Source organism: Tachyglossus aculeatus, chromosome 5, assembly GCF_015852505.1.
Source record: "Tachyglossus aculeatus isolate mTacAcu1 chromosome 5, mTacAcu1.pri, whole genome shotgun sequence".
Taxonomy (NCBI): domain Eukaryota; kingdom Metazoa; phylum Chordata; class Mammalia; order Monotremata; family Tachyglossidae; genus Tachyglossus; species Tachyglossus aculeatus.
Genome location: NC_052070.1, coordinates 95,509,168 through 95,514,443, shown reverse-complemented (window position 1 = coordinate 95,514,443; position 5,276 = coordinate 95,509,168). Strand labels below are relative to the sequence as shown.

The 5,276-nt window shown below is 42.5% G+C and overlaps 1 non-coding gene across 1 annotated transcript; it reads right to left on the bottom strand.

Annotated features, from left to right (window-relative positions):
- Window positions 1–3,844: 3,844 nt before the first annotated feature.
- TRNAL-CAG lies at window positions 3,845–3,927 on the bottom strand. Its single transcript has one exon. It is a non-coding gene; the product is annotated as a tRNA-Leu (tRNA).
- Window positions 3,928–5,276: the final 1,349 nt, after the last annotated feature.

Sequence of the window (5,276 nt, the reverse complement as noted above, 5' to 3'; positions counted from 1 at the left end):
TGCTTGTGTGTGTGTGTTGACTCTGTCTTCCACAAATGGCATTGCTTTTGTTGGCTCGATTTAGTATTATCTCACTGCAAGAGTTGGGTTTTAGCAGAATGTTCAGAACTCTGAATGATGAGCAGGTAAATAGTACAGTAAGCAGAGTTAGGTCCTTTTATTTTCTATGAGGCCTTGGGGGGGTGTCATGATCCTATGGGACTTTAGACCCCTTATTCCCAGGATTCAGTGGGTTAATATGAGCATATTCCATGAGGAGTTTAGGCTGCCTTGAATCTGTGTCTCTAAGGCCTGGGCTCCCTGTGTGTGGACTCCAGGGCTTAGTAGAGTAAATGTTTAACAAAAATCACTTGTGTGCTGTGAGACCTTGGACAAGTCACTTAACTACTCTGTGTCTGTTACCTCATCTGTAAAATTGGGATCAAGACTGTGAGCCCCAGGTGGGACAGGGACTGTGTTCAACCCAATTTGCTTGGAGGAGATGTGCCTTCAATAAAGCTTTGAAAGTGGGGAAAGTAATTGTCTGTCAGATTTGAGGAGGGAGGGTGTTCCAGGCCAGAGGCAGGAAATGGGCAAGGGGTGGGGAGCAAGATAGATAAGATTGAGGTACAGTAAGAAGGAAGTGGAGTGTGTGGGCTAGGCAAGGGAGTGGTGAGGTAGGAGGGGGCAAGGTGATTGAGTGCTTTGAAGGAGGAGGAGTTTCTGTTTGATGTGAAGGTGGATGGGCAACCCCTGGAGTTACTTGAAAAGTTGGACAACATGTCCTGAACGTTTTTCTAAAAAAATGATCCAGGATTCAGAGTGAAGTATGGACTGGAGTGGGAAGATACAGGAGCCTGAAAGATCAGCAAGGAGGCTGGTACAGAATATGCATTAAGAATATGCAAATGAATGTGTAAATAAAATGTGCAAGAGCAGGTTTGCAAATGATGCTCTGTATTTTCTGTGGTGTTTTGGGGCAGGGGAAAGGGGAGAAGGGTCATCAGAAGGGGGGTTGTGTATTCTTCAGTGCTGTCAGTGGCCATCTTTATGCATGCTTCAATTTTTTTAGGTATGTTTTTTAGATAGGGCATGATCTAGTGTTCTGTTACAAAGAGCATCACTTAGCTATGCAGTAGGTACTGTGGAAGAAAAACTTCACAAACTCTGTGTTGTGTTTTTTTTTTAAAAGAGGGGTATGTCGGAGACAAGTTTATTACTACCATGCTTCTTCCAGCCCTAGTAGGGAGAGGCAGTTGCGAGGCTGAGATTCCCCTGCTATTCAAGGCCAGCTTGGAGAGCAGTTTGGAGAGTATATTACAACAGAGTTGGTAAACACGTTCCCTGCCCACAACTAGCTTACAACTCATTCCTCATATTTAATTTTTACTAAAGATATTTCTCAAATATAGTGATGCTGTGTAATTATGTAACACTGAGCCCATTGTAATACTGTTAATGTTCCTGGAGTGTTGGGACGTTGGGACAATAATGACCGAAGGGCTGAAAATGTTATAGAATTATTTGCGGTGGGGGGTGGTGGTGGAAGGGGATTAATTACGTCCAAGGTACAGATAATAAATCCCACCTAGGGGATCGGAACTCCTCATTGGTTCACAGCTATGTCCTGTTGCACTCCAGAGCAGCCTGGGATTATCAGGACTCTACTGGGTTAGCTCCAAGGTTAGGGGCCTCTGTAGTGCTGGAACAATTCCATTGTTTCCTTGGAACTCCACTAGTCTTATTTAAAAGTATCCTGGGAGACCCAGTTCCATCCAATCAGTGGTATTTATTAAGTACATACTGTGTGCTAAGCTAAGCACTTGGGAGAGTGCAATGTAACAGTGTTGATAGACATATTCCCTGTCCACAATGAGGTAGCAGTCCAGATTTTTCCCAGTTCACTGAGGAATCTGATTGTAGCACTAATATTCTACAACATTTTGGTTCCATTATTATTGACTCAAGTATGCTAAATTCAGAGTTATATGGGTAACAGTGGGTCATGGTGTATTGGGTAGAGCATGGGCCTGGGAGTCAAAATGTCATGGGTTCTAATCCCGGCTCCGTCACTTTCATTCATTCGATCATTCAATTGTATTTATTGAGTGCTTACTGTGTGCAGAGCACTGTACTAAGCACTTGGGAAGTACAAGTTGGCAACATATAGAGACGGTCCCTACCCAACAACGGGTTCACAGTCTAGAAGGGGGAGACAGACAACACAACAAAACATGTGGACAGGTGTCAGGTCATCAAAATAAATAAAAATAAAGCTAGATGCACATTATTAACAAAATAAATAGAATAGTAAATATGTACAAGTAAAATAGAGTAATAAATCTGTACAAACATATACAGGTGCTGTGGGGAGGGGAAGGAGGTAGGACGGGGGGATGGGGAGGTGGAGAGAAAAAAGGGGGCTCAGTCTGGGAAGGCCTCCTGTGTGACCTTAGGGAAGTCCTTCACTTCTCTGTGCCTCAGTTACTTCATCTGTAAAATGGGGATTAAGACTGTGAGCCCCATGTGGGACAGGGACTGTGTCCCACCTGATTACCTTGTATCTACCCCAGCACTTAGAACAGAGCCTGGCACATAGCAAGCATTTAATAAATACCATCATCATTATTATTATTACTGTGGGGGAAGTGTGACAAGGAGAAGCGATAGCAATTCTGGATTCTCTGCTGACACTAAATGGCTATTGGTTCATATTCTAAAGGGCAGGATCTTACATAGCAAAGCTACCAGTAAGGGGCTAGCTCTCTCTAGACTGTAAGGTAATTATGGGTGGGGAACATTTCTGATAATTCTGTTGTACTCTTCCAAGTGCTTAGAATAGTGACCTGCATATAGTAAGTACTCAATAAATACCATTGATTGATTTGATAAGATCTTTTCAGAGCCCTCCACTTCATGAAAAGTAACTGTCAATTATGTAGCCTGAAAATCAAGTGATCCTCAAGTTCATAAATTCCTGGCAAAACCTTCTGAAGATTATATTCAAAGTGGGGAGATTGAAGCTTCTTGTGGGCAGGGAATGTATCTACCAACTTTGTTATGTTGAACTCTCCCAAGTGCTTAGTACAGGGGTCTGCACACAGTAAGCTTTCAAAAGACATGGTTGATTGATGTTGCTCTGTTTGAGAAGTCGATAGATTTTAGCCTATGTAAATAATCCAAGACCTTCTATCATCTCTTTTGCAGGGAGGGGTTTATGGATTGAAGTGAATGTGTTGTTGAGAAAGGAGGAGGGGAAAAGAGGAGGCTTTTTTTTTAATGGCATTTGTTAAGTGCTTACTATGTGCCAGACACTGTTCTAAGAACTGGGGTACATACAAGGTAATCGAGTTGGACACAGTCCATGTCCCACGTGGGGCTCACAGTCTTCATCCCCCTTTTACAGATGAGGTAACTGATGCACAGAGAAGGTAATAATAATAATAATAATAATAATAATAATAATAATAATGAGCCCCTTCCTTCCTCTCCCCCTCGTCTCCCTCTCCATCCCCCCATCTTACCTCCTTCCCTTCCCCACAGCACCTGTATATATGTATATATGTTTGTACATATTTATTACTCTATTTATTTATTTAATCTTACTTGTACATATCTATTCTATTTATTTTATTTTGTTAGTATGTTTGGTTTTGTTCTCTGTCTCCCCCTTTTAGACTGTGAGCCCAACTGTTGGGTAGGGACTGTCTCCATATGTTGCCAACTTGTACTTCCCAAGCGCTTAGTACAGTGCTCTGCACACAGTAAGCGCTCAATAAATACGATTGATTGATTGATTGATTGATGGCATTTGTTAAGCGCTTGCTATGTGCCAAACACTGTTCTAAGCCCTGAAAAGGACATCTGTCAGAAGTGGGATTCGAACCCACGCCTCCAGGGGAGACTGTGACCTGAACGCAGTGCCTTAGACCGCTCGGCCATCCTGACTCACAGGTAAGTAACATGCCCAAGGTTACAGGGCAAACAAATGGTGGAGCTGGGATTAGAACCCAGGTCTTCTGACTCCCAGGCTTGTGCTCTATCCATTAGACAATGCTGCTTAGAGAGAAATAACTTTAACAGTGTATTTGGCCTGAGGCCAGAGCTCACAGCAAAATGAGCAGAACAGAAAAGCACTCATATCATTGAGTAGTTCACCTTAGACTGTCATAATCTCTGGAAGAGAGGTTATTATTGTTATTATTATATTTGTTAAGCACTTACTATATTCCAAGCACTGCTGTATTCTCTGGGGTAGATACAAGATAATCAGGTTGTCCCACATGGATTTCACAGTCTTAATCTCCATTTGACAGATGAGGTAACTGAGTCGCAGTGAAGTGACTTGCCCAAGGTCACACAGCAGACAAGTGGTGGAGGTGGCATTAGAACCCACATCCTCCTACTCCCAAGCCCATACTCTTGCCATTAGGCGATGCTTCTGTAATGTTACATTACAATCAAGCTGGCTTAAGGGAATGCACACTTAAAAGTAATATTGAACTTTTCTCAATCAAGAAAATTGCAGTTTTGCTCTTGTAATCTGGGGTCCTCTCTGATGCTGGAAAGATTCAGTACAGCATAATGGAGACATCGTGGCAGGAAGAATGTTGGCACATAGCAGATTGGCAAGGCCTGGAAAGGTTACAGTGTGATTACTTGACTACAGATTGTCTATCTTGAAACCATTTAAGTTTGGGTAGAAATGCTTCATAAATTGATTTAAATTTGTCTTCAGTCTTGAGTCCAGTGAGGGTGGTTGAATCTCCTTAAATCCTCAGCTCTTTGAGTAGTATAAATAGTAGGAATAGTATTTATTAAGTGCTCACTGTGTGCACAGCACTGTACAAAATACTGGGAGAGCAGATTCAAGTGGAAAGCAGTGTTGCTTAGTGGATAGAGCACAGGTCTGGGAGTCAGAAGAACCTGGGTTCTAATCCTAGTTCTTCCATTTGTCTGCTTGGCAGTCACTTGGGCAAGTCACTTAACTTCTCTGTGTGGATTAAGATGATGAGCCTAATGCGGGTCATGGACTGTGTCCAGCCTGACTAGCTAGTATCTATGCCAGCACTTAGTACAGTACTTGACAGAGTAAGTGCTTAACAAATTCCATTAAAAAAAACAAGAGGGAGTTCCAGGCCTGAGGGAGAATGAGTCAAACATTGGTGGCAAGATAGATGAGATTGATATACAGAATAGGTTGATGAAGGAGAAACAGCTTGAACGGGTAGGGTTGTAGGAAAGCAAGAGGGAGAAAGCTGATTGACTGCTTTAAAGCCTATCTTAAGGCATTTGTG